The following is a 26,010-nucleotide window of genomic DNA, read 5'->3' as shown; positions in this document are numbered from 1 at the left end:
CAACTTAGGGCGAACAAAGCGATACCAAACGGGATGATGGACGGAGCGTTTGAGCAAATCAAGCACTTACCCCCAGTCAACTGATCTGGGTTTAATCCATCATCATTCTTTAGCTCACTCCACCACTCCAGTTCAGGCACGGCCATATGCAAATCAGTCTGACCCTATGTGTCAGACCCCTCCATTCTCAAGTGTCAGTCATCACGCACAGAAGGTCGTGTTTAAAAAGACCAAAACCAAGAAGAGCTTCCTGGTCTGTTTTAACGCGATTTTGGCTCTCCAAGATGGCCGCCGAAGTCGCAAGTAGTTCAGCAGTCTAGTGTTTCCCATCCGAGATCACCACAGCTCTGAAGAGGCGCGCGCTGACTACAAGCTGCACACTTCACCGAGTATTCCAGCCGGAGCAGTTGCGTGGTCCCGAACTTGAGGAAATCTGAGGAGAGAAAACGGAGTTAAGCCCCCGAGCTTCATAGACCATTTAACGTTACATTTCCCAAACCCCCTTAGACATTGCCTTGGCGGTTTTGCCGCGATTGGAAGAAGTCCGTTTTTCCCCGACAGTTTTGGTGAAAGGAAAGAACGAGCGCTGTCATCTTGAAAACGAGCACCTGAGAAGAAGTTATCAAGAAAAACAGAACTAAGTGATAATTCCATGAACATTGTGATAAATGTATATACAATGACAAGAGACTTGTGCTAAATCATTAAAGAAAGATATAAATCTGAATTACCCGGAAGACAAGCAGCCATATCGTCAGAACCTGAAAAGAAGATAGACATGTGATTAGTCTAAGAGTTCAGAGAAAGGAAATACAGTAGAGGAACCGAATCAGAACAGGAAATATACATACCTAATACATTAAGAAAAAGAAGACGTAGAAGTAAAAGCCCAGTCGTAGAAAGAGATAGTAAGTACATAATAAATAGACACATTCGAGTTCAGGGTACAAGAATCTAGCATAGAAATGAACCAATGTGTAATTAATTATACAGGTACTAACTGCTAAGGAGAGAGACGCGTAAAAGGCAAGAACCAAGGTCATAAGCAAGTTACACAGAAGAGAGGTTAATTCTTGGAAGTCAAGTGGTAGGTTGCTAATAAATTAAATAGACAATAGAAGGGTAGAGAAGGACAGGACAGGAATTAATAATAATCTTTTCCCTACAGGTTCCAATCACTAATAAGTCTGCAGGTCGGACAGAAAAAAGGAGCCAACCAAGAAATCTATTCTCTCTCTCTCTCTGTTTATTATTTTATCCAATATCCCCCTTCCCCCAGGATAACAATTTAGAGACTTGTGTCCATCGAGCTCTGGGTTGTTGTTCGGGGTGGATTTGGGAATAGGCATCTCTGTTCCTGTGCAGCCAAGTTGAGAGAGTTTTCTCGGAGTTCTGACACTATGCCTCATGGGAACTGTCCACTCCAAACTGCCAAGCCATGACTTCCCTGGACCAGAAACAAGCATCCTGGGACCGGTTTCGGATTCATAACCCTCATCAGCCAGGCTATCTTGAATCCAGTGGCAAAGTGAGAAAGGGACCCACGTCTGGGCATACCCTGCCAACTTAGGGCGAACAAAGCTTGGCAGTTCGGGCTGGACTGTACCCATGAGGCACAGGGTCAGACTGATTTGCATATGGCCATGTCTGAACTGGGGTGGTGGAGTGGGCTAAAGAAAGATGATGGATTAATCTCAGATCAGTTGACTGGGGATGAGTGTTTGATTTGCTCCAAAGCTCCGTCCATCATCCTTTTGGTTCCGCTTTGTTCGCCCTCAGTTGGCAGGGTATGCCCAGACGTGGGTCCCTTGCTCACTTTGCCACTGGATTCAAGCTAGCCTGGCTGATGACGGCTGATTAGCCAGAAATAGGTCCCAGGGTGCTTGTTTCCGGTCCAGGGAAGACATGGCTTGGCAGTTCGGGCTGGACTGTTCCCATGAGGCACAGGGTCACACTGATTTGCATATGGCCATGCCTGAACTGGGGTGGTGGAGTGGGCTAAAGAGTGATGATTTATTAAACCCAGATCAGTTGACTGGGGGTGAGTGTTTGATTTGCTCCAACGCTCCGTTCATCATCCCCGTTGGTATCACTTTGTTCGCCCTCAGTTGGCAGGGTATGCCCAGACGTGGGTCCCTTGCTCACCTTGCCACTGGATTCAAGCTAGCCTGGCTGATGATGGCTGATTAGCCAGACACCGGTCCCAGGATGCTTGTTTCCGGTCAAGGGAAGACATGGCTTGGCAGTTCGTACTGGACTGTTCCCATGAGGCACAAGGTCAGACTGATTTGCATATGGCCATGTTTGAACTGGGGTGGTGGAGTGGACTAAAGAATGATGATGAATTAAACCCAGATCATTTGACTGGGGGAGTGTTTGATTTGCTCCAACGCTCCGTCCATCAAACCCCTTTGGTATGACAATTATATATGGGGCATTCTAATGCAGATAAGAATAATGATCAACATATTAAATATCCTTTTATGTAACATTGTTGTATATGATATCTGTGTTCAATTTTTTTGTAATGTTTTATTAGTTTTAGTGTGATATTCGACAATTAATTTAATGTAATTTATTTGTAATTGTTTTTTTAGTAATGTTTGTTTTTGTGGGATTCAATGATGTATTTAAAGACTAATATTTTATTTAAAATTTAAAAAAAACTATTCATTGGAGATTGTTGAGTTTGTAGGAGATAAGTGTGAAAAGTGTTTTAATATACATATATTGGTATATTGGATATCTCTGCAATTAATGTATTACATTTTAATAGGTTAACTAGATTACTTTTTTATATTAATTAATTAATCCATTTTTCTATTTTCTATCTCAATTGTAGTGCAGATTTTATGTGTTAAAAGCAATACACTATTATTTTTTAATTTAGTATAATGTTTGTGTATTTTATGTAACATACATTTTTAAAATTATTTCTAAGATTTGGAATATTTGTAGTGGGTTGTTGGGTTTGTTTATAAAACATGAACATTATTTAGAATAGTAAAGTGTATGAGTATCTTGTGGTTTTATAACATTGTTAAATATATATTTTAACATTTGTGCAATTTACGAATTTTTTTTGTTGAACTTTTTATTGAATTTGCAGGTACAGATTACATTCATAAGGTTACCTTTGAGTTGACATTTCCTAACCGTACATCCTTGTAGCTTTAGAACACAGTAATTACCGTTTATTCATACAAATAGCAAGTCGGTTTTAAACGATAATGTATATTCTCGCAACCATGTATTCATAAATCAATTCTTAGAGCACATTGTAAAGGACCTTCAGCATGCAATGTGTATTATAGTAACCATCATTATATGAATTCTTAACACTAAAAAGAGTCATCACAATTAGGTATACATTTCACGTTTACACCGACTTTCAGCCATCCCTCACGTTCCAAGCTACGTCGCTTCAGAAATCAGCAGTCGAACGATACATTGTCTGATTCATCAACTTTAGTAACCACCACCCAACTATCTATTCGTCCTCCCCTTCAGAGTCTAAGTCTTCTTCTTCCGGCAATGGCTCACAAATTTCTCCTCTATCAATATTCCATGCTGTCCACACCTTGTTCCATTTGCGGGGGCAGGCCCTGAGCACATAAACCGCTCTTTCCGTAACCATCAGCTTGTCCATATTGTTACCCCACCTATGAGCTGTAGGCAAATCTGGTGTTCCCCATTTTTGCGCAATGTCTCGTTTAGCCACCATCATGGCCAGGGTAGCCCATAATAGTCCATGCCTATCCAGATCATTAGGGTCCCAGATGTTCAATAAGCATTTTCGAGGTTCTGGTAAAACGGAGATCTTAAGCGTTTGCGAGACAGTACGCATAACCTGCCTCCAGAATTCTTGTATGTGCGCGCAATCCCAGATTGTATGATACAGCGTCCCCTCCTCCCCGCATCCTCGAAGACAAAAGGGATGTGGTGCCCTGTGTATTTTATGAAGCAGGGTCCTAGTGTAATAAATGCGATGTAAGACTTTCAGTTGCACCAATCTGAATTTTGCTGAGATGCCTACTTCTTTCGGGGAGGCCAGTGACTCATTCCATTCTGAGTCAGTAACCTCTCCTATTTCTCCCACCCATTTTTCTCGTAATTTTACCGTAGGGTCCCCTAGGTTGTTGATCAGTTTTTTATATGTGAGGGAGGTTGCGCTTTGTGGCATATATTCTGTTAATAGCCTGTCCTCCAGTGGTGAGGACTCTGGTATATCAGTGCCCGCTGGGATCGCCTGGAGTAGTGCGTGTCTTATTTGCACATACCTAAACGTCTCGGTCGGGCTCAGGTCATATTGCTGTTGGAGCTGCGGAAACGCGATCACCGTGCCTTTGTCCCATAGGTCCCCGACTGTGGAAATTCCTATGCAGTCCCACTGCGCAAATCCCTTGCAAGATCTTAGGGTCCCTAATGACTTTGTGTCCCATAGCGGTGTCAGTTTGGTGATTTTGCCCTGCCAACCTAGCCGCTTTTGTGCTATGTGCCACAAGGCCGTTGTGTGGTGCGTCGGTCCCAGCAGTCTCTTGACGTGCGTCTTGTTATACAATACTGAAAGCATGTAGTCCGACCCTAGTTGTGACCAGTCCGCTCTATATGCTGGGTCATTCCTCGGAGCATGTATCCATTGGTTTATTGTTTTAAGATGGGCTGCCCAGTAGTATAGCAGTATGTTAGGCAATGCTATACCTCCCTCATAGCAACTCTTCGTCAACTTATCATACGCTATACGCGCCGGGCCATTATTCCAGAGTAGGCTTGAGACCAGTGCTGCGACTTGTTTGAAATATCTCGGTTCCACAAGATATGGGGTATTTTCCAGCACATAAAGGAACCTGGGAAGCGCCATCATTTTATAAAGAGCTGCACGCCCAAGGATGGTCAGCGGCAAGGCCGCCCAATGTTTAACATCTGCACGAAGACGTTCTATAGGCGGCTTCAAGTTTTTGTCAAAGAAGTTTGTGGCACTATTCGTGATGATAATGCCCAAATATTTAAAGGAGTCTTTTGCCAATGCCAGGGGGCAGTCCTCGTGCAGCACCAGTTCCGGACCCCGTAGTGTGTATATCACCGACTTCGACCAGTTCAGGGTATATCCTGACGACTTTCCATGTGCGTTACAAAGATTCAGTAATGCTGGGATCCCGTTTTCAGGCTCTACCATATAGATCAACATATCATCCGCATATAGGGATATTTTATCTTCCCACCCATCCTCCCAAGTGATCCCTTTAGGCAACGGTGTTGTTCTGATTAGGATTGCCAAGGGTTCTATCACCAGGGTAAAAAGCAAGGGTGACAACGGGCATCCCTGCCTAGTCCCCCTTCCCAGTGGGAATGTCTGCGAGATGTGACCATTAGCTACCACCTGCGCCACCGGTTTTGTATAAAGTAATCGCACCCAAGCTATGAATTTCGGTCCAAAGCCCATACGCATTAATACCGCAAATAGATATTCCCATTCCACTAGATCAAAAGCCATTTTGGCATCAAGGGAGAGAATCACTGCCTTTTCGGAGATAAGGTGTGTTCGTGCCAGTACCCCATGAACTCGCCTGAGATTCAGTGCTGTACTCCTGTGAGGCATAAAGCCTGACTGGTCAGTGTCTGCAGGTGTTGTACCAAACGGGCGGCCAGTAGTTTTGCCAGAACCTTGGCCTCCACATTGATCAGGGAAATGGGGCGGTACGAGGAGCATTGAGACGGAGGTTTGCCCGGCTTTAGTATGGCCACAATCGTGGCTGTGCGCTGGTCCAGCGGTAGTTCCGCCTTTTCCAGGCTTTCCATGTACATTTGCAGTAGCGGTTTACTCAGTGTTTCGGCCATCGATTTATACCATTCTATAGGTATTCCATTGGGTCCTAACGCTTTACCTGAGTGCAGTGCCTGAATTGCCAGTTGAATTTCATCTTCTGTCGGGTCGAGTTCTAGCTCTTGCATTGCCTCCAGTGTGAGCCTGGGGATGTCAATGTTTTCAAGCGAGATTGTCGCCGCTTGAGCAGTGACTTCTTGTTCTGGGGTATATATCTCTTGGAAGTGGCGTGCCAAGGTGCACACTATGTCTTCCGGGTGCGTCTGTAACTGACCGTCATGTGTCTGTAGCCTCTGTATACCTTTATTACTTCCCCCCTCTTATCTAGCCACGCCAGCATTTTCCCAGCTTTGTCGCCTACATCGTATATTCTATGTGCTGTGCTTGTGACATAATCTTGGACTTTCGTTGTAAGGTGGGCCTGACACTGCTGCTGCCGTAATTGCAATATGTGCGCTGTTTCCGGTGTGGGATATGCCATGTGGGTAGTGTTCGCGTTGTGGAGTGTCAGCTCGAGCTCTGTGAGGTCTCGCCGGCACTCCCTTTTGTGCCCCATTATTGCTGCTATCGCTCTCCCCCGCAGGACCGTTTTGTATGCTTCCCATAGGACCGAGGGAGATGACACCGTTCCCGCGTTTTCTTCAAAATAGCGTGTGGTCACTAATTGAAGTTCCTTCCTGATCTTCGGGATTTTAAAGTAGTTCGGGTATATTGGATAAATTCTATAAAGTTTCTTTTCTTTGGTGGTGCGTGACAGAGACATTGGTGAATGATCAGATATGCCTCTAGGCAGGATGTCTATTTTGTCTATCTTCCCCAGTCCCATCCCTAGGAATAACAAGTAATCTATGCGGGACAGGCTATTGTGTGCAGCGGAGTAATATGTGTATTGTGTCGCCGCGGGGTGCAACTGACGCCATACGTCTGTAATGCCCATTGCTTCCAGAAATCCAGGGAGTGATGCAGTTCCCCTAGGGCGTTCTCTAACGGGAAATGTGTCCAGTGTTGGGTCTACTATTGCATTGAGGTCTCCCCCTATGATTGTGTCACCCTCTGGGAGGTCCAGAAGGAATTTACCCAGTGCAGGCAAAGCAACAGAGTGGAGTGCCGGGGGGATGTAGACTGAAACCACGTTGAGGGGCTTCCCTTCCCATTGTCCATGTAGTGCCCCGAAACGATCCTGATCATCCGTTTTGCGGTGTATTACCATAAAGGGCGATGTCTTTTTCATGAGTATCCCCGCCCCTCTGGAGCCTGTCGTGAACCCTGCATGTGCTGCCATCACATATCCACGTCTATCAAGTGCCTTACATGCTGTCCCCATGAGGTGCGTCTCTTGAAGTAATACGAGGTCAGGGCCCTGGCGTTTAATTGCTTGCAGCACCAACCCCCTCTTTATTTTATCTCCCAACCCTCTGACGTTCCAAGTAAGCAGGCACAGGGGGGGTACCTCAATTGTCGTAGGCGCGCCGTCAGTGGGTGCAGCGTGCAACTGTTGGGCCATTGGATTGTCTGGGTGGTGTTCTGGATGCCATGTTACTGGCCTTAGTGTATATGTAGCATTCTATGCTGAGGTGTAGGAATAGCTCATTACCCGGTGCGTTCATGTATCGTGTGGCGAGAGTGATGACTAACAATACTAACATTAACTGTAAAACTTCCCCTCCATCCCTCCTCCCTGCTCCCCTGCTCCACGAACTTAACCCCGCCCGCTTCCCCAACTTCGCAGAGTGCTTTAACCCATCCTCAACTATCTTACTTGCTCGTGGGGTTGGTGAGTCCCCTACAGGCACCGGCTCTGCCCACCCTACTCCGCTTCACCAAGTCCAGGTTTCAGTGTATCATATTCTGTCTGTCCCATAGTCTTCCTGTCTTCAGACTGGGGCTGGTTGCCCAGAGTCAGGCGGATTCCGATCAATGTCGGATTTTGCTTCTGATATTCCACCCTGGCTTGTCAAATTTCCGGTCTGCATATCCGTGTGCTTGCCATCACGATGGTTTTGCCGACCCCTGTGTGAACGGCGAGGCTGTCCCACCTGTCTCCAGCCGTCAAGCCAGTCTTGCGCCACTTCCGGCTTATCGAAGAACCACGTTTTCCCATCGGCAACAATCCGCAATTTGGCAGGGAATAGCATTGAGTATGGCAGTTCTTTCTCTCTCAGTGCCTTTTTCACCTCATTAAACGTTTTCCCGCGTCTGGCCACTACCGCTGTGTAGTCCGGGAAAAATGCTAGTGTCGAGTTTTGGAGCTTAACTGGCGGCGACACTCTCGCTGTTTGCAGGATCGCATCCCTGTCTCTAAAGTTGAGCAGTCTAGCCAAGACAGGCCGCGGCGCTGCACCCGGTTTTGGCACTCCGCCAGGTACTCTATGCACCCTCTCAACCGAGAAGAAGTGCGATAGTCCTTTAGGTTGCAATTTATTTTTGACAAGATCTTTTACATAGAGATCCATCGCTCCCTTCCCTTCTGTCTCCGGAATTCCAAGGATGCGCACATTATTTCTGCGGGACCGCCCTTCTTGGTCGTCCAGCTTGTCTTGCAGTAGCCTGGTGACCTTCTCCATGCGTTCCACAGCTATTTGCAATTCTGAGGTGTCCTCTACGAGAGATTTCGTAACCACCTCTACCTGTGAAACCCTCTCGGTTATTTTTTGAAAATCTGCCCGGAGTAGAGTGACTTCGGAGGAAATGGAACCCACTGTCGTCTGCACATCAGAGAGGGTCTTCATAATATCTTCCAGCGTCACTTTCTTGGCCCCGTCCGTGTCCTGACTAGAGCCCGCGGAATTGCGCCCATGTACTTGTGGTTGTCCGTGCTGGCTATAGGCGAATTTATCCAGTTTGGCCTGTGTGGACCCACTCCTAGGTCCCCTGCCCGCCATGGCCGGAAGCCTGTAGATATTGGTCCTAGTTGCGGCCAACACTGTCGACACTGCACCGCAGGTATTGTCACGTCACCTTTGTGGGCCAGGGAGCAGCGGCACGGCGTGGCCCCAGTGATCTTGGGTGTCTTGTAGTGTCTCCCCCTCTGGTCACTTTGTCTGCTGTCGGCAGGGGTAACTAGCGCTTAGTGTCCGTTCTGTGCACCGAGGAATTGCCCGCAGCTTGTCCGTTACTTCTATTCCACCCCCTCACTGCTCGTGCAGGTTGTCTGCCTTGTGCACAATGGGGCCCTCTTCCATCTGTTAATCACCTGTGCCCAGTGCGCGGTGTTGGAGCAATCCGCCACTGAGGTGTTGAGTGGCGAAAACCCCGACACGTCCCCTGCCGCTTTCCCGCACCTACAAAGTCCTGGCTCTGCATCCACTAGAGAGTACGCCGCTTATGTAGCTGCCGGCTTGTTAATACTGCCCACTCACTGTTCCGAAGTGTCCGCTAGGAGTCCGAGTGGAGTCTCCCCCGTCCGGGGCACCCTCCTTCGCACCTCTTTTGGGCCTGGGTCGCTATTTGTGTCAAGGGCTACAGCGCCAGCCGCCTGCCCAGCGGAAGCTCTTTGTCTGCCTCCTCCTTGTTCGGCGGGCCCCCCCGGGGTGTTCGCAGGCATCGCCGAAGGCTAACGCTGTGCGCTCTCACCCGCGCCGTCGCCGCTGATGTCGCAGGGTCTTCTCCCCTCCCGGCTCGCGAGCACTCCTTCTGCCTCACTTGTACCGGTCAGGACTCACTTTCGCTGGGGCGCCTGAAGCACACGGGGCCGAATCTTCGCCGTCAGCCCAGGGTTACCATCGATCTCCGCGGCAGTTTCACTTCTCCGGTGGTATTCCACGGACTCTGCAGGCGTCCTCGAGTGTCTCTGCTTCAGCGGCGTCGCGGAAGCCCTTACTATGAATTTTGGTCGGATAGTGTCCTCCGCCTCGGTCCGGTCAGGGGAGGTCTCCCTGAGGACACGCCGGCCAGACCTCACTTCCGCCGGGGTTGTGCCTGCACTCGAGGCCGGTGCTCCACTCCAGCCGCAGGCCCAATTCTGCCCGCGTTCGTTGAGGCAGTTCCCAGGCCCCGATTTCTTTCGGGGTAGACTCGGATGGAGTCGCTCTGTCGCCAGACCTGGTTTCCGCTCCTTCGGGTGGGTAATGTGGCGGATTAGAGTGTCGGATTTTAGAAAAGGCCGTGATGCCTCAGGGAGCTCTCACTTCACGCTGCCGCCATGCTTGGCTGCTAGCCACGCCCCACAATTTACGATTTTTGATTATATTTTGTTTGTGTTTATCATGTTTTATTTTGGTGAGTTGTGTGGTTTGTAAGGAAGTGAGCTGAAGAGTTTTTGAATATTTGTTTAACATATTTAATTTCATTTATTACTTAGTAGTTGGTAAAATATTTAAATTAAATAAGTGTTTAAATAATTTAATTTGATCTCGTAATTCTTTTAATGCTAATTCATGTACATGTTCTACATGTACTTCTTCCATTGTGCATCTATGTACCTTCCATTTTGGATCTGTGTGTTTGTTACTCTCCTCCTGAAAAGCATATCCAACGCACTACCCTATTTCTCATCCTGTACCTCTATCAATATATTTAATTAACATATACCTACCCCATTTATGAATCTATATACTTTCAATGTACTTATGGATCTATATAGTTATCACTTTCTTCTAATTCAGCATATCCAATGCACTACCCTATTTCTCACCCAATACTTTCTCAATATATCTCCTAACCCAACCTTCTGAGCCATCTCAAACTTCTTTCTACTACTCTACTTCTTTCTACTCTACTACTCTTTCCAATGCACTACCCTATTTCTCATCATATACATCTATCAATATATCCTCTACACCCACTCTCTCATTTATCCCAAGCCCCATACCACTATGATCCCCAAAATAACCCCTCCTTGCATCATATGGCACCACCTTTACCATACCGATCCCCAAAACAAACCTTTCTAAACTCTTCCCTCTGATTCTTCCCCTCCACAACCCCTTTTTACTCATCCAAAAGCCTACTCCTACTGCTACGAGGTCCCCGGATGGGTGTTTAATGAGAGGTCCACAGCTGGTGATTCCTGTTTGTCTCCAGCAGAGAGTGGCGGATTTGGCTCATCTGACTCACCAAGGGGTTGTGAAAACCAAGTCCAGATTAAGGAGTAAAGTGTGGTTTCCTGGATTGGATGCTTTGGTGGAGAACACTGTTTTGCATTGTGCGCTGTGTCAAGCTGCTGGGGGTGGTGCTTGTCCAGCTCCCATCCTTATGGAGGATATTCCTTCATTCCCTTGGCAGCGCGCAAGTGCTGATTTTGGATGTTTTCCTGAAAGGGCGACATATGCTGGTAGTGATTGATGACTTCTCTAAATATCCTGAGGTGGAGCTGTTGGACACTACTATGGCTTGTCACACTATCCCATTGTTTGATAAGATTATGGCGACACATGGTCTGATTTCTGAGTTACGTACAGACAATGGTCCTCCTTTTTCTAGTTATGATTTTGCAAACTATCTACAATCAAGGGGCATTCTCCATTGAAAAGTTACCCCTTTATGGCCTCAGGCCAATGGTGAGGCTGAACGTTTTATGCGTACTTTAAATAAAGCGATCCGGATTGCTGTCACCGATCGCCAGGATCTGGACTGTGCTATATTTACATTTTTGAAGGAATACCGGATGACCCCTTACTCAACTACGAAAGTCAGTCCGATGTCTTTATGTATGAATCGGCCTATCGGTGATTTCATTCCTCATATGCAGAGAGTATCTGTTGAACATGCCATTGCAGCTGATGAGCTGCGGAACCGGAAGATGAAAAATTATAAGGTGGCTCTCAGGCGTGGTTCTAAGCCCAGGACTTTCAATGTGGGTGATGCTGTGATGGTGAGGAATCGACATCCTAGAGGAAAGTTTAGTCTGCCGTTTGAGCCTGAGCCATGGATTGTTCAGTCTGTTCACGGGACTAAGATTACGGCAGTGAGGAATGGTTTGAGTATTTCTCGGAATGTGTCTTTCTTTAAAAAGTATTGGGCTCCTGTTAATGTACCGGTGTACGATCATATGGTACTATCAGAAACCGGGTCTGTATTTTCTGATGATGAGTCTACTAATGTGGATTTGATTCCTGTTCCGTCGTTAGATCATGAGGTGCCTGGACAGTGTGGTCTGTTTCCATCTCCCGCATCGTCTGGTGCGACTCCGGAACCCGTTGTTTTGTCCCCGTCAGGTGAATGTCAAGTACCTGTTTCTGATTTTTCTGTTTCACAGCACAGGGATGTTGGGAGATACCAACTGCGACCATGCCCTGCTAGGTCCACCCGTTTGAAGAACTATGTAACCTACTGAAAAGGATTTAATGAATAATGTTTTGTTTGTCTGAGGATCATGCACCTTATTTGATATGGATTCACGATTTGTGTTTTGTTATTTTTGGTTATTTTGAGGAATGTGATGTGGTCGTCACCATTTTCTGTTACCCGGAAGGGGTAGCGATGGACCACCTGATGCATATATAGTTTATGGTCGTTAATTGGTTTATTAGGTCCGGGGTTTGTTATTGAATAAAAAGATCCTGGTGTGGCCAGGAGAGTAAACAGTCCTACCTGACTCTGTGTGGTCCTTCCATTACGACATAACAATATCCACCACTCAAATTACTTCATATTTCTCTATACTAATTTTCAACTCTAATCCTTTTATGGGTTCCGGAGTAGCGTGCTACTCACCAAAAAAAGCGCTTCAACACCCCATCAGGGGTAGCAAGCGCTATATAAATATCAACCCTTTTTCCTCTTCTATCCTTCCGCTATCCTTCCGAATCCAAATCACTGACTAACCTATCCACCACTTTAACTACTTTCATATTTCACTATACTAATTCAATACTAATCCTTTATGGGTCCCGGAGTAGCGTGCTACTCCCCAAAAAAAGTGCTTCAACACCCCATCAGGGGTAACAAGCGCTATATAAATACAAACCTTTTTTCCTCTTCTATCCTTCCGCTATCCTTCCAAATCCAAAAAACTGACTAACCTATCCACCACTTTAATTACTTTCATATTTCACTAAACTAATTCAACGCTAATCCCTTATGGGTCCTGGAGTAGCGTGTTACTCGCCAGAAAAGTGCTTCGTCAGGGGTAGTAAGCGCTATATAAATGCAATTACAATACAATACAATATATGCAGTTTATTAATAAGATGCATATTTACTTATCTTGCCTATATTTATGTTTTGTCTATGTATTTACAAGTTTTCAATATTTTTACTGACAGTTTAATAAATAATTTTTAATGTTGGGATTTTATACTTTATTTATATTAACATATATTTATTTATTTACTTAATGTATTGTGTTTGTCATAATTAAGTGGCTGTAATTGTTTACTTTATTATTGTAATATATATTATAATATTTTTTTACTTTGATTTTATGTATTTTTATTATTTAGGCCTCAATATTTTCTACTAAGGGTCAGGTTGGTGTAAGGATAGTAAGTCTGACCTCTTCAAAGCCCTACACTTTCTTTATTGTTCTTTAGGTTGGAGTCGGAATAGTAAATCTGCCAAAGTCCACTCTTTGCTAACATTGCTCAGCTTAGAGCGGTAATTGTAACTCTGACCCTTCCAAAGTCCAACACTTTCCTTACAGTTGCTTACTATTGGAGTGGGAAAACCAAATTTCACCCTTCCCTACTGTTGCTTACATTAGACTGGGAATAGTAAATCTGACCAATCCAAAGTCCAATGCTTTTCCTACTATGCCTACTTTGGAGAGGGAATAATAAATCTGACCCCTCCAAAGTCAAATTATTTTTCTTCCGTAGCTCACTTTGAAGTGGGGATGGTAGGGATAGTATCTCTGATCTCCAAAAGTCCAACATTTTCTGTTCTTTTGCTTAGGTTGAAATGGAAATAGTAAATCTAACATCTACAAAGTCTAACTCTTTCCCCACTTTTGCTTAGTTTGGAGTGCACCTAGTAAGCCTGACCCCACAAAGGTCCTCCAATGTCCTTACTGTTGCTCAGTTTGAAATATGAATAGTAAATGTAGCCCCTCCAAAGTCCCACACTTTCTGTGATGTTGCCTATATTTGAGTGGGAATTAAAAATCTGACCCCCCTCCATAGTCTGCCAAACTTTCCTTACTGTTGCTCAGATTGGAGTGGGAATAGTAAAACTGACCCCTCCAAGTCCAACTCTATCACTGAAGCAATTCTCAACAATGCAGGGAGCGCTACTATGTATCAATAGAGCACTTGAGTGATTCAATTATATAATCATTAAATTAGCCATCAATCGGTCCGTCAAGATGGAAAGTTCTTCATTCAACCTATAGATACACGAGAAGTATAATTTTGAATGTTCAAAACACTTTTATTCGGCACATACATAAATCCAGTCCAGCCAACGTATTTTGTCTCCCGAAGAAGACTTCATCAGGGCTGTAAATAGATACATACGTGACTAAATTTAAAAACATCCACAATTTTCAAGGCTCCACAACCCACCTCTTGCATAACATTCTGAAGCAAGATGAAGACTGTGAGACCATCTTGACCCAAAGACTCACATCATATGTCATGTTGAAAGACTAAGGGACTGATTATGTGTTTGGCGGTGTGGGACCAGGCCGCCACGGCAGTGCCCGCTCCCACACCACCAAACTTGACCACCCGCCAGATTTGGAGTTTTCTGCGGTGGTGAGCCTTGGAAAGACAGCGCAATGGAAACACCAAAGCAAGTACCTGCACGGCATGGACTGCTAAGTCAATGCTGTTCAGGAACTATGGGTGCATGCAGACAGGGGGCACCACCACCACCACACCTTTCATAGTGGGATCACTGCCAAGAAAACTGTGGTGGTACAGAAACTTGTAGTATGCATGGCGGTGCTGCAGCTGCACTGCCAGCATTATGCGAGCCTCAGACCACAGCAAGACCACCAGGGACTGCGAATTCTTGGCAGTAGCAGCAGTCCCATGGCGGTCCGACCACCCAACTCAAAATACGGTGGTCAGACCACCGTTGGAGCGGTAGCCGCATCTCCACCTCGTAATAAGGCCCTATATCTTGTGTCACATTCACTGTATAGCATTCCCCAAGGATAGTCCAAGTGTCTCAATCTCCATAGTGCAATCACCAAATTAATTCAAGAACAACCTATAAAAACACTATTCATCTACAACAAATATCAAACATACAATGAGCCCTCGACAATCCTCACCCTCAAAAGTGTTCACCCTTAGCACACAATAATGTTCTTCTGTAGCCAGGAAAAACACACCAATCATTGCTTTCACATTTAACTGGTGACCCAACCAATCATTCACCTAGACATGTAAAATACACCAATCACATCTATTTCCTTCCGTCAAAACCTTTACTTACAAATCTAACCAATTACCTCATGGTGCCTTAGTGAGCAGAAGAACAACGAAGGATTAAACCCAGATCTGTGACTGGGGATGAGGATCTGGAAAGTTTCAGCGCTCCGTCCATCAGCTCCCTGTGTTTGCTTTGGATCGAAATATTTTAAAACGAAATAATTTAAAACGAAATACTTTAAATCGAAATGCATTAACGATTCATTACGGAGATGGGGTGATGTGATCCACGCTTTTTGCGCGAGATCTGTATAAGACTACTCCCCCAGTATTACATTAGAAAACAAGCAGGCTACCACGTGTGATGGGTTGAGAAACCAGCGATGTAGTTCGTAGTGACATTAATGGTTTTGATAGATATTGAATGAGGGATAGTTTCAGCAGTGGGTCTATGTAAAGGGACATCACTTTTTCGGGGATTAAAAAGTAGAACACAACACATGCCCTGAAAACAACCTCTCATTTTCATAGGTGCTGAACGTGCCACACACCGCTTTAAAGGGGTGGCTCCACATCGATTGAGGTTAACTGATTAAAATACCCTTCGAACAACGTGTCCGCACCAGTCACATGAGAACAAGATGAAGAAGTGATCTAAGAAACTGAGACGAAGATAAAGCACCCTCTGTGCACAAAGTAAGTGCTTAACTAATTACAGTAAGGTGACCAACATTATAAAAATGGGGATACCAATGAATTAATACCAAGCTCCTGTTTATTAATATCACAGGAACCAAGGGAGTAACTGAAAATAAACTCCTAGGAAGAGGATCTAAAAGCTACTGGAAAGGTCCACCGCTCCATGAGTGGAAGCCATATACAGACACTAAATGTAAGAATCTAAATGACCATCGTACTAGACACATTTAATTACAAGTTTATTAAAAAAAGGAAACAAAACGGTTATATTACCTCGTAAATCACGTAGGCATTCATGATACTAATTGTATGTATTTCTTTTTAGATTGAAGATGTGATGTTTTTAATTGTTCTGTCCTGAAGAAGGTGTTTACACAATCAAAAAAAGACACCAAAACGCGTCGACAAAAGGACCTAATTTTTATTGTATAATTTTTATTGTACTTTTATTATTGTATCAATTTATTTTGTGAACATTGTTTGCTGCTGTATGTTAAAGATGATACTTACAGTATTTTATTCAAATGAAATGTTAGACACAATAATTCTCTTTACTGTAAGTAATACTGCAAATTGGTATGGTTTTTATGTAAATCAATGTATATAGCTTTTTCTAAAAACTTGATCAACAAGTTTAAAAAAAAAAAACTAAGAGCAGAATATGAACCTACGTGTGTTTAAATGATATTTGATTATGGTATAGAAATCTTAGATGGTAATAAATATATTGTGGTGGGATTGATCAGAATTTAATTGAGAAACACATAAAGGAAATCTTTGCTTACTACTTGTGTTCCAATGAGGAACAGGGTCAAGACTGTTTTGCTAAAGAACAATGATGGATTTAACCCATAGCTATTAGTGACTGGGGGTAAGGGTCTGAAAAGTTTGAGTGCTCTGTCCATCATCTCCTTGTGTTTGCTTTGTTTGTCCTAAGTTGGCAGGGAATGCCCAGATATTTTCAAATCAATAAAAACACCAAAACATAACAATAGCCATCAAGAACAGTAATACATTTTCTTGATGATATTGGCCTTTACTTGCACATAGTATTAAACCAATAAAAAATAAGTTTGTCAGGGTAGCTGACATGCGTGGCAGTGAACACCGTGACAAAACTAAATCAATTTGAATCTTGTGGGAAGTGCGATTCCGGATATAGTGGCAATCTTGGATTGAGATCTTATAAAAGGAGAGTGAAGTTAGAGTCTTATCGCCTCCCCAATCAATTTGTCTTTGCAGTCGTCAGAAGATCATTGTGGAGCTAGTGTTTTGCAGTAGCAGTGTCAGAATGGAACGTTTGACTGCCTACTTTGTGCACTGTATAGCTACGCCAATTGTTATCACAATCATTACCATTTTCAAGGCCTTGTATATTTCTCCCTATTCTGCATGCACACTCTTTACTATCACTTTTTGGGCATTTTTCACATTCTTATTTTCTGCCTTGCATTTCTTCTGTTTCATTGTCGACGTTGTACATTAATTTTTTCCTGGATTTACAAGACTGGAACTCATTTTGAAGTTCTATGCATTGAACTCTATATCAAGTTCATAAAGTCTTAGGTAAGCGGTCGGACTAGACCACAAGGATTTTCGAGATAAAAGATAATAGCCATCATTTTCTTATATTTTAAGTGCGAAAATGATTTCAAGAGAAGAAAGGGCTGAGTTAGAGGACTTGTTACATGAGGTAATTAGGTAAAAGGATTGCATATGACTTAAATGTTACAATGTTTGTTTTTCTAATCTGGTATTGTTTCATTATAGACTTCCATAAGCAGATTCTGATGGAAGCATGACGGTCCTCAGGGTTTTCTTTCTCTCTCTCTTCCCATCTCCCTTTTCCCCTCTGTATGTGCTGCTGCTATTTCTGTGACAAATAAAGATCATGTTCTCTGTGGAGGTAAAAAAGATTAACTTCTTGGCACTGTTGTTGTCCGATAATGAGAATCCATGAACTACGACAGTTATTGTCATTTATCAATGCAAACATACTTTCAGACCCATTCATCTGTTGCATATATGGAGTTGCATTTATCAAATTCTTGATCTCCTTGCTTACAACTAGTTGGAAAATATCAATTGCACCCAAAGATGTGTTCGGAATAATGGTGGATTTGGTCTAAAGCACAACCTAATTCAAATCACTTTCGAAATCAAGACATTGTATCAATTCCTCAGTAGTTCATGTTCTTGTTCAAGATCATACAATACATGTAATAGCTCAATGTCACATATTTGTACATTTAAATGCCCCACCGCCTCGGGTTTCCACAGGGCCTGGTTTAATTGTAAAATGTTTAGGCAACTTCAGATTCTTTCAGAACTTGAAAAGATTAGTCTTATTTTGAATATAGTCGCATGTCTGGAGTGGGCAAAAAGAAAAGCCAAGTTTAAAAATCTTCAATTCCTTGTCACTCAAAGTATATAATGGTAAATTAACTATAGTTTGGGCTATATCAGTTATCTCTATAGATTTTATCCAACCATCTGGATCCTCAACGTGGTTAGTCATTGCTGCTCTTCTACTCTGGGTTCTTTTCTTCCTCCTGTTCCTTTTGGACAATCCTTTCTCCTTCTGTGTGGTAGTTTTATGGTCTTCAAAAGGCGGTGTTTGTCTAAAAAAGTTGTATGATGGATGTCACCTTCCACAGAATTAATTGAGTTAAAGTTTGAGGATGTTTTTATAGATGTGGAATACAATTTCTGTTGATTCACTTCCTTAGCAATATCCTGTCTAAAAAAAATCAAATCATTTAGCATATATTAAATTTAGCTCCTCAGCTCAGTCCTCGTGTGTCATGAATTTACTTTTCTTCTTACTTTTAATCTCTTCTTTATATTTATCAAGGCCTGCATTCATCTGCTCTTTTCAATTGATTCATGAATTTCTGATCCTCCTCCTTTGAAACTGCAATTGATGGAGCATCAATATCTTCAAGTAATTTATTTTTGGGAATATATGCATATTTCAACAACGTCTTCATCTAGAATCTTGAACATCCATGCCTTCCCGCCTCCTAATCCTCTATCATTGATGATTGAAGGTCCTCATAGCTAGGGATTGTGTAGATATGCGGACTTCTTAGGACCTGTCCCACTGCAAAGTGTCTCTCAAGTGATTTTGCTTTCTACCATGTATTCAGCTATTTTTTATATAGCCTTCAAGTTTGTCTTATTTCTGTTTGACAGTCAGGGTTTTTATTTCTGCTTCCAAAGTTTCCCTGTTGGTATCCTCTATCACTGTTGTGTCGTCAAAAATTAAATCCGCTGCTGTCTTTCATTTGGCATTGGTGTGTTTGTTCATATTTAGGTCAGTTTGCTCCAATCAGTTGCTTGTATTTCCTTCCTCACCACAAGCGCTTGTAGCAAAGTTATTTAGCATATGTGGTACTGTTGCAATATACGCTTCTGTGGTAGGGGTTAACCCACATGGAACGCTGTTGCGTTTGTAAGTATGCCCTGCACACAGTGTTATAAGTCAGGTAGGTGCACAAAATCTTCAACAAACACCGCTCCATCCTGATACACAAACGCTTGGCAAAAGCAGTTTAAAGTCTCATACCGTTACTTGGTCCGCTGCATACAAAAGTCTCTGTGTGAATTCACAATTCCTGGCAGTGGGTGGTATCAATGAAAGGACTCCTATAGCAAGAAAAACTTTCCCATAGCATGGTGTCACCGCCTTCTTTCACACCGGATGTAAAACAATTAATAGACAAGCCACCAGAAATAACAAAGGTTATTTGTTCTGCTCATAAACAAAAACGGTACATTTGGTATCATTCTTGGTGGCTATTATTACAATGTTACAATTTTGCTGCTTTCATTGATTTGGAGTGCCCTATCATGCTTCATTTCAATTTAAATCCAATTATTACTTTGACATAAGCAAATAACCTTTGTAATATACATTTTATTTCATGTAAGTTCATTTTTCTTAAGGTTGATATGTGATGTTTCTTTTGTCGCGTTTTGAGTGCTCCTACACATACCACATGCTACCACCACTTTATGACCATGGCCCTTTTACTGAAATTGCAAGTAAGACCTATCTGTTGGCAAAAGAGATAGCTTTGGTTTGTAACTGAGAGTGTTTCTGTATCTTCATCTCATTCCTTGAATGTCCCTAATGTGGCAAGTATTACCATTATTATGCTAGGACCAGCAGTATATTAAGTTTGCTGCTGGCAACCATCATGACATGGATGCCCCTAATATGCCAAGAATAACCACCAGTATGTCAGGGCAAGCATTGTGGCCACAATGGGCACCATCCAGTCATGAAGTGCCCTATAATGGCAGGAATTATCACCAATATGCCCTGGATGGTCCCAAATGGAAATACCACTGTTATGTCATGGGCGGGAAACATCACTTACAAAGCAACTTTTACCACGCAATGCTTTTACATCGCAGCTTTTACAACGCAAACCATTACAACGCATTGCGCTGGGGGGCGCTCTAGGATAGGGAATAAGTTTAATTTACTGTCCAACACCTTCCCTAGTGTCCACGGGGACTGGAGTTGGAATAGTAAATTAAACTATTCACTATCCAGCACCCCAAAGCGCTATGCGTTGTAATGGTATGCGTTGTAAAACTCGCGTTCTAAAAGCATGCGATGTAAAAGCATGCGTTGTAATGTCGTACATCCGTCATGGGCGGTCTCAAAATACTAAGAATTATCATCAATATGCTATTGTCAGACATTGGCAGAGGGAGGGTACCATCACCAATGTGCCATGGATGATCGCAAATATTTGCCACAGTCAGCATTTTGACTAGGTATGGTATCACTCTGCTGTAGATGACCCCAAAATACCAGGAATTAGGGCAAAATACACCAGAGTCAAGAGGCTACCAGCCCACCCGCTCACACATATACACAAGTGCTATTACATTCATGCAAATTGAAGCTCACACAATGTGCTCTTCGTCATACCAGCTTGCACTCTCACCTGCACACACGCACACACACTTGCTCTCATGTGCACACTCCCTCTCAACCTCAAGTCATGCAGACATCACTTAAGAGCCTTTTTGTTTGATTACTTACACCATCTCAGCGGGTCCAGATCCTTGGCAAATACTCTTGCTGGCCATGACACATCAAGTGCAAGGACTGGAGCAAAAGACTGATATCCCACCCGTTAATGTGGAGCATATCTGGCAGCCATGTTGGAACAGTCATTGAAAGTTTGAAGCCGAGCACTAGAAGCCAGAGGCTTTTGATTGTAACAGAGGTAGATGAGGCGGCGGTAGGACTGGTATTTGGGAGGCAGACATTATATATAAAGCTGGGAGCTAAAAAAATAATAATACGTGGGTAGCCCGGGAGAGACAAAGGAAAGAGCGTAGTGTGGTAGCAGCAGGTGGTGGCAAACACAAAGGAGACAGATGGTGCGGTAGAAAGGAGAATACAGAAGGGGAAAGAAGGACCATACCCTCCCATCAATTGTAAAATATGAAATAAGAAAGAAAGACACAAAAGAAAAAACAGTTCCATGACATTAGCAGAAGAAGGATACAGCTCAACCAATAAAACACGTTGAGACCAATTAGAGAGGAAAACCATCAAATCAGGAGAAAGGAGGTGAAAGAGGTAAGAAAGAGATAAAATCGTGAGCACAGGCAGACTCAAAGTCCGTTCTTAGAATAAGGAGTGTGCTGTACCTACACTCTACACCCACCCATCACACGCTTCATTGGTCGGGTGACCCTGCTAATAAAAGGGGCCGGGAGTACGTTTTCCTGGGCCAGTTCCAGTAAGCACATACCACTGTGTCCTTGTGCCTTATTTCCAAGTTAATTGGCCTGGACCGCACTACTTTACATCTGCCAGACACAGCTAAAGCTGTCTGTAGCAAGACCTATAGGGCTCTAAACCTCGGGTTTACTTTTTGTAGTTTCAACGCCATTTCCATTGCCTATGCCCCCAAATGGATGTATGCAGGCCGAGCATGCCGTTAAATATTCCACGTCATGACTTCTGGTCCAGGGAAGTGCTGGCTTGGCAGTTCGGGCTGGACTGTTCCCATGAGGCACAGGGTCAAGACTGATTTGCATGTAGCTGTGTCTGAACTGGGGTGGAGAAGTGAGCCAAAGAACGATGATGGATTCAACCCAGATCAGTGACTTGGGGTGAGTGTCTTAAAAGTTTTAGCGCTCCGTCCATCATCTCCTTGTGTTTGCTTTATTCACCCTTCCATGTCATGAGTGGATAAGTGGGGTGCAATGTAACTTCCACCGCCAAGGCATTGTGATGAATTGACTTCCATGAATAAAGTTAATGGTCAACCTGTCCTCGCAGTCCCCAATGTAAAAAGTGGTTTTCGTGTCTTCATAAAGCGTCACATTTAATTTTGTAGAAATAAAAATGTGGCAATGCCGGCGCTGTTAAAAATGGCATTTCAGCTGAGACTGACAAGAGAGCTCCGAATACTCACGACTATGAACAGCAAATGTCTATAATTGAATAAATGTTCCCTCTGCAAGACGCATGCCATTAGATGTAATTGCTTCATAATAAAAATAATTGCAAGGCACTGTTGATTGCAGCTGTTTATGCATATTATTTATTTATTTATTTATTTATGTTTGTCTTTGATGGTGGCTTCCCAGCTGGGAAATATTGACATATTTTTAACGGCTTTGATGGTGTCACATTTCCAGCTTTTAAATGAAGGTTTAAATTAGAAATAAAACAAGAAGAAATAAAATTGCATTTAAAAAATCGTTTCACATCATAAAAATCATTTTATCGGACACTTCCACTAGTTAGGTACCGAATTGCTCTAAGATTGGGTTCAGGTTAAACCCTCGTCTATTCACATATATGATATATCTAGGTACACACATTTTTCACAGAGTAATGCCTTAGTAGGAATAACTTAAAATGAGGGGTTGCTGTTAAATTTAAGTTTTTAGTGTTCCTAAGGCCGAAAAAACCCAGGTAATGTAAATTCTTTTTCTAAGAGCAAGATTTCTAAACAATGAAGTAGGGGTGGAAAATGGGCACCAGGCTTCAGGCCAGCTTGATATCCACACTTTTTGTTGATGGCCAAAAAACAAAACTTGGTGGTTTGGAAGTACGTAAGAGTAGATGATGCTTCAGAATTCAGAGGGTCCGATTCACAAAGTTAAAACAACAAATGTAAGTCTAGGCATGCATAGCTGTACGTCTACAGCCATGCCTTCATTATGAATTAGCAAAATTGACCGAATAAGCACATAAATGGGCGCACATCTTGGCATGCCCCAATGTGCCACCATTCGCTTATGCATATCAATGGCTGGTTGGAGTACAGCAGAAAATACGACCATAAATTGATGACTCGTATATCTACTTATAGTGATTTGATTTGAGTGAATGGGAGTATGGTTCCACACTGTATCGTAGGCTGAATACTGCACATGTACTTACAGAGTGAAATATTAAGAATATAAGGAATAGTAAAGTAAACACTCCTGACCTCAATCAAACACATCAAGCAGCATGAATGCTATAGGGGTAGTAAGATCCACCTTTGGGGAGATAAAAAAGAAGTGACATGAGAGGAGGCAAGTAAAGGCTAAGTTTGCCAAAGATACAGGTGGCAGCCGTACTCTATGGTGGTGGACCCACACCACATAACTCGAGCTCTCCCAAAAGTCGCAGTGTATAATTCACAATCAGCTGCATGGCCCGCCACTTAAGGTTGCTTCATGGGTCCCGGTATCTACATGAGCCTCTCCATAAACACCTGCTAATCCATTGTGCTTTGCACATGTGGCTTCAGATCCCATCTGCGTGACCACTATAACGATGAAGCTTCACAACAATTGAGCCAGCCCCTCATCCAGTCTCGGACCTCCACCAAACCTGATGGAAAGCGTGCGGCTCTCCACCCAGATCTCCATCCAAACAGAGGCCGACGTGGGTATCATCTCCAAATCTGTAAAAGTTGAACCCGTAGAATCAGAACACTGACCAGGCAGAGGGATGTTTTAACTGTATGATAATTCATGAATAAATTAGTGCATAATAATAAATTAGTGTATAACAATTAGTGAAATCCAGGTGAGGAATGCCAAAGGTTCTGGGCGTTTATAAACAGATTAGTTTCTTCCCACGTTGAAGAAGATCTTCACAGAGAAGTATATTTTAGTTGCCAGAGCAACAACATTTTTACCTACTGAATTGCAAAGGGTGTCCAAATATTATTAAGTGTATATCTTACTCGTGTCCCCTGTAGTCTAAGAAATCATTCTTATACAACAGAAGAGATGTTCTATTACATTTTATGGGTATGGAGCCAACATCCATAGAAATGTGCACTATTTAAATCGCTGTTTATAAATCTCACTTCACTTAGGACCTTATGTATAAACACATTTCCCCAGACAAAAAGAATAGGTAAAACCCTTTGATATAACAGGCCCTTAAACTTCTATTTGCTTACTTGCATCGTTTTTTGTCTTCCTCCTAGGATTTGGCTAGTTGTACAGACATGTCCGTAGTTCCCCTTTTGTGTTTTTCCATGATTGATCCTACCCTACAGACTGACATTTTTGTTTGCTAGTGGAGTGGTGTGGCTCACTGGTTAGAGGCAGCAGACCCGGAAGCAGAGAACGGCCCGGGACCAGGGTTAAATTCCCGACGCGGCAGGGTCGTGGCAACGGACTCGATAATTCTCACCTCGATGCCTACTCTAACCAGGGATCACACTCGGCAACTCTGGGCATTAAGCTTGCCTCATCTCTACAACGGCCCCACACAGACGCCGGGGATGCCTGGTTTCACCTTGGAGATACCCAGAAGGGACCATCTCACAGGGAAAGCCAGGACGGGTTACCCAGCGGTCTTCAGCGCCAGGACGCTTCCGGGCAGCAGTGCGCTTTACAAGTCCAACACATTTACATTTACATTTATTGTTATGCTTGAAAATTGTTTAGGCGTTAATGAAAACCTGTAAAGATAAATTAAACAATGGTATACCACGCTTATACTAGGATGATCATGAATTGGCAATAAAAATGAATGCTTTTATTACCGGTCATTGCATAACTCTGAGTGCATCTCTGACCTTGATGAATTACTTAGTGTGACCACTAGACTCTGATACATACCCCATAGAAACATAAAAGCCCCCCCCTCAATCAAAAGAAATGGACTAGGAATAATGCAATTACTGATATATAATCGAAGCATTACATCCTTTTCCCTCTTGCCTTGGTGAATTAACCAAATGAGATATGTCCAAGCTAATAAAAACCAGAACAACTGTACGTTTCTGCTTAAGAAAACTTTTTAGTCTGTAACTTCTAAACCACTGATACTTCACAGCGGTAAGAACTTTTGAACTCAAAACCTCTCCTTCCACCTCAGGGCCTTCTACCGCTCTACAGTGTTCAATAAATGTGGAAAGAGTTGCCCAGGTGGCCGCTCTCAGATTTCCTTCAATCATGCCCTTGAAACTCTGCCAAAGAGGTAGCCATTCCTCTAATGGACCCTCCTGGAACACTCAAAGGAGGGGGCACACCATATTCCTTGTGAGCCACAAAATCAAAGATCTGACCCATATGCTCAAATTCTGGGTCGATGGCTTTAACCCCCTCTTAGCTGGACCGAAACTGATGAACAGAGAAGGCAGCCAAAAGTCATCCATTAATTTAAGATAAACTACGATGGCTCTCCTTACATCCAAAGAATGTAAATTGACATCCTCAGGAGCCTAAGGATCAAGAAAGAAAAATAGTATAATAACCCCCTACTGCATGTGGAACGAGAAGTTAAATTAGCAAATTCCTCCCATCACTCCAGTAGATTTGACTTTTTCAGAGGACCTTCTTGTTCAATACATATGCTACCATACATCGACCACTAACATCATTGTGGTCCTGTAAATATGAATGTAAAGCACACATTTTTATCTCACAAATCAATGTACAATTAATTTATGGCTTTGTAACATAATTGTATCGAGCAACTAGTTGTGCATTAATTAGGTTTACTGAAACTGCAAGGTGCTTGTGATGTTCCAAGTTGAATGATATGTTAATGTAAAGCGATCTGATACCCTATTAGGGTCATGTACGCGCTATATAAAACACCAAATAAATAAATACATTTAGAAATAAATGGAGGGACTGGGAGTAACACAATCCCGTCCTCACATACCCTAAAGAGAGGAGCCTAGAATGACAGAACGCCCAACTCACTCACCCACCTTGCCAAAGTGATTA

The sequence above is a fragment of the Lissotriton helveticus genome, chromosome 3_1 (assembly GCF_964261635.1).
Source record: "Lissotriton helveticus chromosome 3_1, aLisHel1.1, whole genome shotgun sequence".
NCBI classification, from domain to species: Eukaryota; Metazoa; Chordata; class Amphibia; order Caudata; family Salamandridae; genus Lissotriton; species Lissotriton helveticus.
The sequence above is the reverse complement of the archived record's forward strand: the minus strand, read 5'-3'. Positions refer to the sequence as shown.